General features: G+C 35.1%; 1 pseudogene; it reads left to right on the forward strand.

Moving 5' to 3' along the window:
- Positions 1–1945: 1945 nt before the first annotated feature.
- On the forward strand, positions 1946–10280 carry LOC112097675 (annotated as a pseudogene).
- Positions 10281–13984: the final 3704 nt, after the last annotated feature.

Raw genomic sequence — 13984 nt, forward strand, 5'->3', positions numbered from 1 at the left:
ATATTCTAAATTCTTGAAATTAAAATAACTTGAAAAATTAATATTGAAAAAAAATAAATGAAATTGTCACTTTCGATCACATAATCAATGAAAATCAGGATATAATCAACACCTATTTATTTTATTTCTAAATGATGACTCTTTCATTATTATTCAAAGAAGGGAGTTTTTCTTTAAAAAACTCTCACCATCATATAAGTGGCTTAAGCCTTTTTTTGTTTTGAAATATAAATTAACTTAAAAGCAAACAAGTAATAAAATTATCTTTTAAGAAGGCTTTATATATGGAGAGGGGAGTAGCCCACCTATGTCAATTCTTCCAAGTTAGTGAAATTGTGCGACTTTATTTAATTAGAAGGAGCAACAACTTCAATCTCTATTTATAAGTCATTATCCTTTAGCTACATTTGCGCGACTTTATTTATACGTAGGGAAATGAGTTAACAAGTTATATTTTCCAAGCACCAAGGTAAACTACTCCTTAGGTCATTATGGTCAATAAATGAGTCTTCATTTTACAATTAATAAATGTATAAAATATTTGAACTAATTAATAGTATAGTATTATATATGTTAAATTCTTCAAAAAGTAAGATAGAATGTATACTTGATAATTTCGTTCTACTAATTTAAGTTAAGTTTATTGAGTATTCCAGTTATTTTAAACTAAAATGGATATTTTCATAATTTTATCACATAATCAAACGAATAAGTGTATATTTTAAGATGGTAAAGATAGTCAATAGGTAAACTTAAAGGAAAAACTAATGGCAAGGTTGGTTTAATGACTTTTCAAAATATTGGTGGTGGAATAACGATAATTAATTTATTTAGGTGTGCAATTGAATTTTGATATGTACTAGTGGTGCAAAAAAATAATAAATTCAAGTTGAGTCAAAGGCATGGTAAGAACGCAGACTCCCCAAAGCCCACGACATAGATTCTCTAATGATTTTTTTAATTTATAAAGTTAAAAAAAGAGTTAATGTTGACTTCGTTTTACCCAAAAAAAAAAAAAAGTATGACACTATTAGGCATCAATTTCAAAATAACGCGGTTTGATCAACTCCAATTTATGATGTTATTATGAAATGAGAAAATTTTCTAATTTTTAGAAGTCGTTTCTTATCAAATAATCAGGGATTGAAATAAATAGCATAAAATAACAAAAATAAGAAAGTTAAGTTGATGTCCACTGATTTGTGTAAGTAAAAAGTTTGACTCTTAAAAAGACATTAATTTCATGAGAGACAATAACGCCATTTTGATCCTCTCTATAATTAATGATGTTATTTTCAAATAACAAAATTATCTAGCTTTTGGAAATCTTGGAGAGAAACTAATTTGGTCGGTTTCTTGATTAATGATTTGATGGTCATCGAATAATGCATGACTTGGAAAGATCTTCCCCCGTTCTTCAAGTTATTATTTGACTTTGTTAGTAAAATGAAAGAAAAAAATAAAGAGAAATTAAACAGAAGCTGTACTCTAGAAAATTCCTCGGCGGCCTAGCAGAAAGGTTTTTAAATTCTGGTCTTCTGAGATTAAATTAAGTCACAGTTTAAGTTATCTCAAGAATATGGGTTTGGTCAAATTTTTCTCAGTTATCTCAATATTGTCGCTAATTCATTGGCTAATCAAAGACACAGTTGCAACTCCTCTCGGACAAAATTGAGGAAAATCTTCTTGAAGATGGCTAAATTATAAAAAGATAGTACATGGTGGCCGGACGGATTATAAATTAAGTAAATATATCTAACTTCGTTAAAATTAAAGCTTCAGAAGACATAACTAATGCTCTGTATGATTTTATTATTGGCTTCCGAAATTGCACGATGGGACAGTTGAAAGCATTTTCCATTTACTACTTCTTCGAATTGACTAGTATCATCTTCCACGATGGTACAGTAGAACGCATTCTCCATTGCTATTTATTCAAATGCACTAACCTGGCCTTCTTTTGCATTGTGTTTAAACTAGTCCCATTTTAAGGGTTTTTTTTTTTCTCCTCTCTATTCTTTTCCCTATTTCAGGTAATAACCAGTGAATTAATTATTCCGCCGTTGTTGTTCCTTTTGATATATTATTTCACATGGGGTTGTTCATTTTTCTTGTTTCTTGTTCTTTTTGGAACTTCCATTGAAGCAAGTAAAGTCATTTTACTTATAAGCTGCTGCAATCTGTTAAAAAAGATGGCAATTAATTAGTTTCTCATTTTCTTGTTGATGAAGCCTGTATATGAATAAATTACGCTCTAGCTTGTCATTTTGTTATTCAAACGTTTATATGGCATGTTCTGCTTTCTGTTTTCTATTTTTTTTTTTTTTGTGAGAAAATTTTCTAAATACTTAATTTTTCTTTTTCCCCTGAATATCTACAGAATGATTGCTAGAACAACGATGGGCCAATGGTTCAATCTTTTAGTATGTGCACTCTTAATACTGAAAGCTCAAGCATGCTTTAATTGTTAAGGAAGCTCATAATGTGTACAAGCAGTCAGCTCAAGGTTAGCAACAAGCAGTCAGCTCAAGGTTAGCACGTGGGAGAATTTGCTGAGCTGAAGTTAGTTGAGTAAGCAATGCCAGCTCAGCAAAGTTAGTTAAGGCTTGCTGAGATTTTATTCTGATTAGTTTTCCTTTCTGTTAACAACATGTATAAAAGGTGTGTTTTGTATTCATTTGTAAATAAGAAAAGAAGAAATAAAACCAGTAGATGCTCTGAAGTTTTCTCAGTAAAACAGAGCAGATTTTCTTAGTAACCAAACAGTACAGATCAGTAGAGTTTTCGTTTTCTTTCATGGTATCAGAGCCTTATAGTAATCAGCAAACAATGATGAGAAATTCAGCAATCAATAATACCAATCAACACACTCAAATCAATTTCTCTTTCACGAATCCAATTAAACTAGATCGATCAAACTACCTGCTCTGGCGTTCACAAGTTCTGGCTTCGATTAGAGGTAATCGACTGGAAGACTTCATAACTGGAATCAAATCAGCACCTGAAGAAAATATTTTGTTAGCTGGAGTTGATGGATCTACACAACAAATTGAGAATCCTGAGTATCAGATCTGGAGATCACATGATCAAATCCTTCTTGGTTGGCTGCTGTCAACATTAAGTGAAGGTATCGTTAGTCTTGTTATTAACTGTGAAAGTTCATCTGGTGTATGGAAAATGTTAGAAAAGAAGTTTGGAGTTCAATCTGAAGCTCGAGTTCTTCAGCTTAGATATGAACTGAACACTCTTAAAAAGGAATCTCTTAGTATTGAAGATTATTGTGTTAAAATGAAAGCAATAGCTGATAAGCTTGCTAGTGCTGGTAGCTCGATAACAGAAAAGGATCTAATGCTAACCATACTCAATGGATTAGGATCAGGATACCGTGATATTGCTACCTTCATAACTGGTTCACGTATGGAATTTGATGATGCTTATGCGTTATTGCTTACTCATGAAACTAGGTTGGAACAAGATCAGGATGATAAGAGTATGTTCAATGCTAACTATGCATATACTAATGCCTATACTAGTGCATTTCATCCTAAGGTTTATTATGCACAACCTAGAGGAAATTTTAGGAGAGGAGGTTATTATGGTGGTAGGAATGTTATCTCTGGTAGAGGAAATATGAACCTTTCTCCAAGAATGTTTAATGGAGGTTTTAGAGGTGGTTTTGGTAGAGGATATCCTGTTGGTAATCCTTTTAATGGTAATAATCCTGTAGCACCAAGGAGTTCACCATCTGTTATCAAGAATGGATCACAGGGAGCTTTCAATCCAGTGGACTCAATATGTCATATTTGTTTTAAATCTGGTCATACTGCTGATATCTGTTGGCATAGATTTGTTGAAGATTATGTGCCAATGCCAAGGGGTTTTGGAAAAGGAAAAGCACCCAGAGCAGCATATCTGTCCAATTTTGATGGTCCTGTTCCAAATCCAAACTTTGAAGATTATGAGAACTTCAACTATATGTCTTCAGCTTATAATCCTATGTCTGGCAGTAGCTATTATTCTGGTCTTGATGCTTGTACTCCTGGAGCAGCATTTATGGCTAACTTTGAAGGAGTTGCTGATGATGGATGGTACTTGGATAGTGGGGCAACTCACCATCTGACCAACAACATGGAGAACTTGCAGATCAGTGAGGAGTTTAAAGGTACTGATCAGCTCATAATTGGTAATGGTGAAGGTTTGTCTATCACTCATGTTGGTTTTGCTTTTCTGTCACAAAGAGCATCAAATTCCTTATCTGCACATTCCAGAATAGCACTTAAGGATATATTACTTGTTCCATCAATTACCAAAAATCTACTAAGCATTTCTAAACTGACATCTGATAACCCTATAACTGTTGAATTTTGTGGGAATGTTTGTTTTGTGAAGGACATGAAGGGACAAGTTCTGCTGCAGGGACTTGCTGAAAAAGGTCTATACAAGCTGCTGTTGAGTTCTAATCCCTATTCTTCATTTTCTTCATCCCATCTTCATACCAAGCTAAATAAACCTATCTCAATGTTGTCTAGCTTTCAAAGCTTTGATAGTTCTTCTAAAGCTTGTTATCATTCTGTTTCCAATAAATGCAAAACCAAATCTGATGTAATGAATTTGCTACATAGAAAATTTGGTCATCCAAGTTCAATGATTCTGATGCATTTAGCTAAGTCTTGCAAGCAATTTAAATTCTCTCATAAAGATATTGTGGATTGTACAAATTCTTTGTGTGAAGCATGTCAGTTAGGCAAAGTTCACAGGCAAAGTTTTCCAGCTTCTGAAACAAAAACAAAAGGAGTATTAGAACTGATTCATACTGATTTGTGGGGACCCTCACCCACTGTATCCAGAAATGGATACAAGTATTACATTAGTTTTGTGGATGACTACACTAGATACACCTGGATCTATCCACTTAAGCTTAAATCACAAGCATTTGAAGTTTTCAAACTGTTCAAGGCACAAGTTGAAAATCAGTTTAATACCAAGATTAAGGAATTGCAATCTGATCTGGGGGGAGAGTTTAGAGTATTCAGTGATTTTCTCAATCAAAATGGGATCAAGTTTAGACATTCATGCCCTTATACTCATCACCAGAATGGTCTTGTTGAGAGGAAACACAGACACATAATTGAATTAGCATTGACACTCTTAGCTCAAGCTAGTCTCCCTTTTCAGTTTTGGTGGGAAGCTGTTCACACAGCAGCATATCATATTAATAGGTTACCAACACCTGTTCTTAAGCTTTTATCTCCTTATGAAAAGCTTTATAAACACAAACCAGATTATTCTTTTCTTAAGTGTTTTGGTTGCCTATGTTATCCATATATGAGAGATTTTAATAAACACAAATTTGATTTTCACACCACCAAATGCATCTTCATTGGCTATCATCCTTCTTACAAGGGTTACAAGTGTTTAACAAGTTCAGGAAAAATCCATATCCTAAGGCATGTTGTCTTTGATGAAAATACATTCCCTTACTCAACCAACAAAGTCTTTCATTCATCAGAGAACAGTTCAAATTCTGAATTATCAGTGTCAAACTTTTCCCAGCAACAAATTTATAATCTCTCCACATTATCCTTAACTGACAGTAGCTTGGAAGATCTTCAACCAGCAAGTTCAGAGAGCAGTGAACAGGTACCTTCTGTTTCTGCACACACAAATAATCTGCATCAACAAGAGCATTCTCAAATTACAATATCAGAACATTCCTCATCAACCATACCATTGTCATCAACACAACAACAAACTGAATCACAACCACAAAATGAACCACAGCTATCTACTTCCCAGCACATAAATCAAACTCAAACCAGAAACCTTTCTTCACAATCATCACATTCAATGGTAACCAGATCAAAATCTGGAATCTTCAAGCCAAAAGTTTACATAACCACCTTCACCAACAAAGAACCTAGTACTGTTCAAGAAGCTCTAAGTGATCAGAATTGGCATCAAGCCATGAGAGATGAATATGAAGCTTTGCTTAGGAATGAAACATGGTCACTGGTACCATTTTCAGAGGCATACAAGGTTGTTGACAGTAAATGGGTGTTCAGAATCAAACAAAACACAGATGGGAGTGTAGCTAAATACAAAGCTAGGTTAGTTGCAAAGGGTTTCCAGCAAACTGAGGGTATTGACTACTTTGAGACTTTTAGTCCTGTGGTAAAGGCCTGCACAGTAAGACTTATTTTTAGTTTGGCTGTGATGAATAAGTGGAAAATAAGGCAAGTGGATGTTAATAATGCCTTCTTAAATGGAGAGTTGACAGAAGATGTTTATATGCATCAGCCAGCAGGTTTCATTGGTGATAAAAAATCCAGCTTTGTATGCAAGTTGAAGAAGGCTTTGTATGGCTTAAAACAAGCTCCTAGAGCTTGGTATGACAAGCTGAAAAATTGTCTGATTAGTAATTGGGGTTTTCAAAATTCCAGAGCTGATACTTCTCTTTTCTTCAAAGAGATTCAAGGCTCAATAATACTTGTGCTTATATATGTGGATGATATACTTATTACAGGACATGACAGTGGAGAATTAGAGAAATTTATCAGTGAATTCAGTAAGACATTTGCTTTAAAGGATCTAGGAATACTATCATACTTTCTTGGGATAGAAGTCTCTTATGCTGATGGTTGTATGTACCTATCTCAGAGAAAGTATATTAATGATCTTTTGTCTAAGGCTGATATGTTGGACTGTAAAGGGTGTGATACTCCTATAGTGACTGGATTGAAACTTCAAAAAGAGGTTAAAGGTTACTTAGGTCAGTATGTTGAGGATGCAACCAGTTATAGAAGTTTGGTTGGAGGCTTGCAATATTTGGTGTTAACCCGACCAGAGATAGCCTTTGCTGTGCACAAACTCAGTCAATATGTGACAGCTCCAACTTTGCAGCACATAATGGCTTGTAAACGAGTTCTAAGGTACTTAAAGGAAACCATGGACTATGGTCTAAAGTTTTCAGCTGGGGGGAAAATGGAAATCACAGGTTTTACAGATGCAGATTAGGCATGCGATATTGATGACAGAAAATCTATAGGTGCCTACTGTATCTATTTTGGAAACAATCTGGTGTCATGGTCATCCAAGAAGCAGTCTGTAGTGACAAGGTCTAGTGCCGAAAGCGAATACAGAGCTTTGGCTTCTGCAAGTGCAGAGATAGCATGGATTCAATCTTTGTTCAGTGAGCTGAATATAAGATGCATCTCAGTACCTATCATCTGGTGTGACAACATGAGTGCAACAAAGTTAGCTAAAAATCCAGTCTACCATTCACGTACCAAACACATTGAACTGGATATGCATTTTGTCAGAGATAAGGTTTTAGCAGAGGAGCTGGAAATTCACTTCATTCCAAGTGAAGAACAAATAGCTGATATCTTAACAAAACCTCTCACATTCATTCATTTTAATTACTTTCGAAACAAACTCAATGTGCAGCCATGCCCTTTGAGTTTGAGGGGGGCTGTTAAGAAAGCTCATAATGTGTACAAGCAGTCAGCTCAAGGTTAGCAACAAGCAGTCAGCTCAAGGTTAGCACGTGGGAGAATTTGCTGAGCTGAAGTTAGTTGAGTAAGCAATGCCAGCTCAGCAAAGTTAGTTAAGGCTTGCTGAGATTTTATTCTGATTAGTTTTCCTTTCTGTTAACAACATGTATAAAAGGTGTGTTTTGTATTCATTTGTAAATAAAAAAAGAAGAAATAAAACAGAGCAGTAAAACAGAGCAGATTTTCTTAGTAACCAAACAGTACAGATCAGTAGAGTTTTCGTTTTCTTTCATTAATGTATCAATCACCTATGTTGAAGATGCTGTAGCGAAAGGAGCTGGTGGGGATTAGTACATATTTATATTGATGCTTCATTTTGTGATTTTCGGTTACTGCGTACTGTAGTTTGTTAGCTGTTTAATATGTTTTGCAGTCTGTTTGGATGGCAGCCCACCTGCTTACCATTTTGATAAGGGGTTTGGTGCCGGGATCAACAATTGGTTGGTGCACATTGATGTAATGTCCTCCTCTATGTAAAAACATTTCTTATATTCACTGCAACTTTAAATGATATGGATGAAGAGTAATCAGTCTTACATATTATAGTCATAAGAATTCTGGTGATGTTTACATTTACCATTCATGCTTGTATTCATCATATACTTTTTTGTTGATTCAATTTGCCTTTGGCTTCGGGTTCTTAGGGAGGAGCATGGTGTAACAATGTCGCAGATTGTTCTAACCGAAGAGATTCCTCATATGGTTCATCTAAGTATATGGTCAAGGAAGCTAATTTTACTGGGATACTAAGTAATGAGCAGAATTTTAACCCAGGTATGACCTTTTTGTGTCGCTTATTGATTTGATTGATGCAAATCAACAAATTCCCCTTTCCATTTCCAGACTTCTACGATTGGAATAGAGTCAAGGTTAGATACTGCGATGGGGCATCGTTTACTGGAGACGTAGAGGCTGTCAATCCAGTAAGTTAACTTTTGCCAACATTTTCTTATATACATATTCTTGGGTTCTCTCGTGTGATATTTAGTTAGTGATTTGATCAGGAAACTAACCTTCACTTCAGAGGAGCAAGGGTTTTTGAAGCTGTCATGGAGGATCTATTGGCTAAAGGAATGAAAAATGCTCAAAATGTAAGATCATTCTGTTTTTGTTTTTAAAAATATGTTCATTAGATTGGTATGTTTGATAACTCATCAGCACTTATGACAGGCGATACTTACTGGTTGTTCCGCTGGGGGTTTGACTTCCATTTTGCATTGCGATAACTTCCGAGCTCTCTTTCCCGTTGATACTAGAGTAAAATGCTTTGCAGATGCTGGCTATTTTGTGAATGTGTAAGCTCCTGTTCTTTCATCAACCATGATGTGGCAGTTGCTTCAGTTGTTTTTCTTTTCCGAAATCTGATTCCCTGGTGTATTTTTCAATAGGAAGGATGTTTCTGGAGCAAGTCACATTGTGGAGTTTTATAAACAAGTGGTCGCATTACATGTACACACTCTGTCTCTCATCCTCTTTCATGCTTACCGACACAAAATAATGTTGTTACATCTTGTGTAGGGATCGGCTAAGCATTTGCCAGCATCCTGCACTTCGAGATTAAGTCCAGGATTGGTGAGTTCCACCATTTTAATGTTTCTACGTTCTAGTCTTCATCCATTCGTTTATGGACTGACCGATTCCTTTTAAAATGACAGTGTTTCTTCCCACAAAACGTAGCAGGGCAAGTCAAGACACCGCTATTTATCATCAACTCAGCTTATGATTCATGGCAGGTTAGCATAGTTCTTCAATGTCTAAGATCCAATGACAGAAAATGTGATACATAAGCTTAGTGCAAGAAGATAATTTTTTGTACTTAAGTGACATATCAAGTGAAGCTTGATTCTTGGGCCTTCTTGCACAAGCAAAAAGAGACTGGTGGAAGATTGACACATTTTTGATATGTTATATTCGAAGCCACTGAATAATTTCAATAAATTATGTGCAATTTCAATCTGGTAATATTGTTACAAGCGGAAAATGGCATGCACAGATAACGAACATTTTGGTTCCGGACGATGCTGATCCGAAAGGAACTTGGAGCAGCTGCAAGGTGGATATAAAAACCTGCTCATCTACTCAGCTGCAAACTATGCAAGGTAATTCCCAAAAGCCCCGGATTACTCCTTTCCACAAAAGACCTTTTCCATTTTATTGATGATAATTCAAAGTGTCAATTCTCGTTGTATACTTTTCAGGTTTCAGGGTGCAATTCCTGAATGCATTGGCCGAACTTGGCAACTCTTCATCCAGAGGAATGCTTATAGACTCTTGTTATACTCACTGCCGAACCGAGTATCAGGAGGCTTGGTTGAGTGCTGACTCGCCGGTGCTGGATAAAACGGTACGAGTTATCTGTTTCCTTTAACATCTTGAAGTACTACTGATTCCCATTTGTAATGATTGAAAATATGTTCTACGCAGCCTATTGCAAAGGCAGTGGGAGACTGGTATTACGACAGGAGTCCATTCCAAAAGATTGATTGCCCTTACCCCTGCAACCCATTGCCAGAGAGTTGCTTTTGAATGGACCTATTAATGTAATGTACACACACATAAAATTACAGATCTTGTGTCAAAGCAGAACAAAATTTAAGAGTCAAGATCATTGAGTAGTCATCAATGAGCTTGACTGAGTAAGAATAAAATGGATAAAGAGTATATGATTGATTGATCAAGTCAACGAAATAATTAAACAGAGGCAACCACCGCACTCAACTTATGTGCTGGGTGTCTACTTACAACATAACGTTTACAATGTGCTGGTTTATTGTGAAATTTCAAAAAAGCGATGAAGAAATAGTTTTTTTCTTAAGTTTTTGCCAAATGTATTGATAAGGTTAGGAGTTGGTATACATACAGATGTTGTATGCATGAAGCATGCTGTGAAGCATGTTGTGAGACACTGTGGATCAATATGAATGGTTATTTGTGACTTTATTATGACAGTGCTATATTTATAGCAAGATATCTAAATGATTTTTTGTATTACTAGAATGTTTGACAGTAAATGGAAGTCGAAAGGGAATCAGGGTTTGCATCATTTTCACTTCTTAGAGCACTAGCGTACAGTAACTATTTGCATGTTTAAGGCTGCAATCAATGAGCAGATCAAGTGGCTTCAGTCTATTGTATGTTGCTATCTCTTTGAAATTCATTTTTCTATATCATTTTATCTTCTTTTTGTCTTTATATCAATTAAGTTATTACTTGTCTTTTTGGGTTTGTATTATAGTGTGGAATTCAACGTGCTCTATGTACCACCCCATGTATGCCTATAATGCTTAGGATAATTTTGCTCTCAGGAGCCTTGCCTAGCAATTACTTAGAACTAATATTTTTCCTAACTTTGTCGCTACTTTGATTGCATCAAGCGATGAATAATGTCCTAATCAGAATTTTCGAGGGGGAATTGGGGAATATTGACCCCTTCAGAGTTTGAAAAACAAGAGAATGAAGACTCCTTATATTGTATGGTACTATGATATGCTCCGTAAGGTTTTTTTTTAACTAAACAAGTGACATTAAATTTTATTTTTTATGTCGATGATACGTGGGTGTAACTAATATATAGGGAGTAATTGTAGTGGTGCCTGAAGAGAACACGAAATATAGTCAACCTAAAAAATAAAAGCCAATTTTGTATTTATTTTTTATTTTATTCCATCTCACTCGAATTTTATAAAATTAGTGGGTTTGTTGTAACTAATCTTATTTGTCCCTTTGAAATAACTGATAATACTCTTATCACCGAATGTTTAACAGACTCGAAACGTCGTAACGTAACTACCACGTCAAACAAACGCGCAGCTTGAGCCGTGAGCTACAACCGCATAACCGTTACATATGTAGAGCAGTACGAAGCGGTGCAGTTAAAGCAAGCGTTTAAGAAGTGATTTAAGCTGATGCAGGCGTAAAGTATAAGAAGAATAAAACAACATGCTTTTACTGTAGCCAACAAAAAATGGAGCTTTCTACCAAGTTATTGTATTCAAAAGCTTCTAGGCTGTGCCATTTGGCTTTTGAATTTGGTCAACCAAATTTGATTATGTTGATTAACAGTCAAATTTTGATTTTAGCTCCTTGAGTCATGTGGAGCACACATGTTGTCTGTAAAGAAGTATAAGGTCTACCTCTCAAAGCTTCTTTAAAATTTGATTTTTAAATAATAATGTTGTCAAATATGGTACAAAAAACTGTATTTTCTAGACTGAAGTTGCAAGTATTTACCGAACGGAGCTTAATGTATGTTGAACAATTATGATGTTTTCTATGGTTTTATCTGAACAATAATTTGGAATATATGCTATGTAGCACAGCATTTTCAGAGGAATATTGTTCGTGGCATTGAAGGGTTTGTTGCATAAGCTTGAAACAAATGGAAATAGGTTGTTTGTTTGTTCTTGCTTTCGTTATAATATTTGATTTTTTTTTTATTTTCTTGACTAGTTCTTGTGTACAATATTTTTGTATTCAAATATTGTAGCGAGAAAGTTGGCTGAAGATTGTTGCAAGTATGGAGCAGAGAATCAAAGTGACAATTCTTGCGTTGCAAGAGCTGCTCTTCAATTTGGCACATCACATGATTTGATGGAAATGAGAGGGAAACTTTGCTCGGGATTCTTCGTGATCAGGTTAGTTCATCCCTAACTAGAAAATAATTCAAATATAGAAAATTATATGTAAAATTATTATCGAAACTATTATCTTCTCATAAGGAAACTTAGTTCTAAGATATTGAATAAAAGAATCCATTTTAAAGTTACAACTCTGAAATATTTAATGTTTTCTATTAAAATCATTGCTAGTGACATCCATGACTTAATAATTTTATTGGTTCAAATGTTGAAGAGACCTTGTGACTTCTTACATCTCTCAATTGACTCCAAGCATTTTCGATAAAGACACTTGCATCTATAGTAAAATCAAATCCATGAGACTGAAGGATGTATGTGGATGTCTTACAGGCCTAATTTAGATATTTGCATAGGTTTATTTCTATTTTAACCTTAAATACAGAAGAGAAGAACAATAACCTAATATCAATCATCCTAAGACCCAAAATTGCAGAAATTATCCTTATATTTATTCTTAAAGTAGGCCCAAATTCCATGATTATGTTGGAGGAACTTTTTAATTGAGGTTTCGCTCTTTCTTTTCATTTTTTAACTATGTTACAGGTTTTTGGACATGTAGGTATCTGAACCACTGCGGGCTTTAATCAACGGAGCACCTTTGGAAGATGCTCGACACCTGACTCATCGTTATGAAAAACTTCGACATGAAGTTGAACCCCAGATAAGCTTTGAGGTAACATATGCAAGTATAAGGCAAGATGAGAATTATGTTAGATTTATATTGAATATTTTCACCAGGCAACTGAAGTATTTAGGCGCCGATCAAAGATTAGGGAATCTGATATATCAGCAGAGAGTGCTGTGAAGCTTCGAAATGCAGAAGCAAGATTGACCGAGCTTAAATCTACAATAATGGCTCTTGGTAGAGAAGCGACAGCTACCATGCTGTCGGTTGAATCACAGTAGCAACAGATGACAATAATCTATAAGTTAATACTTCCATGTGTGTGCCTATGCATGTGCTGACATTCTGCCTCTTATCTTCATGTTATTGTCAAGTTGAGTCACATGTTATTTTTTCCGGCCACTTCATGATTGCATGTTGGTCCAAGTATCATTTGTTTGAGCTGCTACTTTGGCTTAATTAAAAGACTACACGTGGTTTGTCTTTCGTTGGATGCATCATATTTAAACACTCTTCCTTATGCATATTCCAATCAAGTCTCGTAGAAGCTAAAACTTCACGCCCAAAGTTGATCAACGTAGCTTTTAAATAAATTAAAATATGCAAATGCTAAAATATAGGAAATATTAACATTGTAATTAGAAAATTTTCAATATGTCCTCTATTTTAATGTTTGCATAATTTATTGAATTATTGTTCAGTGCTTTTAACATTTCAAACAGTTGCTCGCTTAGTTTTACTGCAACCCAAATAAATCAGGGGAGTGATGAAAACTCATCCTGCAAATGTAATATGTTTACATCCCTTGATCAATACAAGGACAATCACTTTGGTTTGAGAGGCTTTCTTTTGCTTCTAAAAGCCTATCTTCCCAACAATGTTGAATTAAGTCAACACTTGTTCGAAATGTTACAATAGCGAATGGTAGTTCTAAACAATATGATTGGGGTTTGTTATGTCTTAAATTGTGCTTCTTGTCAAGATTTATATCAGAGTACTGATACAAACGGAGCTGATTTGCAAACGCATATTAATCAGAATGACGTCTACTTTATAGCAAAAGTAAGGCTTCTGCTCTCTTGCATGGGTGAAAGTCCCTCTATTGCCCTCCTCCTGGAAAATCTTAAGAAATAAGATGCGCACAAAATTGAATGCTGTCTTTTAAGATT

Source organism: Citrus clementina, unplaced genomic scaffold (assembly GCF_000493195.1).
Source record: "Citrus clementina cultivar Clemenules unplaced genomic scaffold, Citrus_clementina_v1.0 scaffold_5, whole genome shotgun sequence".
NCBI lineage: Eukaryota > Viridiplantae > Streptophyta > Magnoliopsida > Sapindales > Rutaceae > Citrus > Citrus x clementina.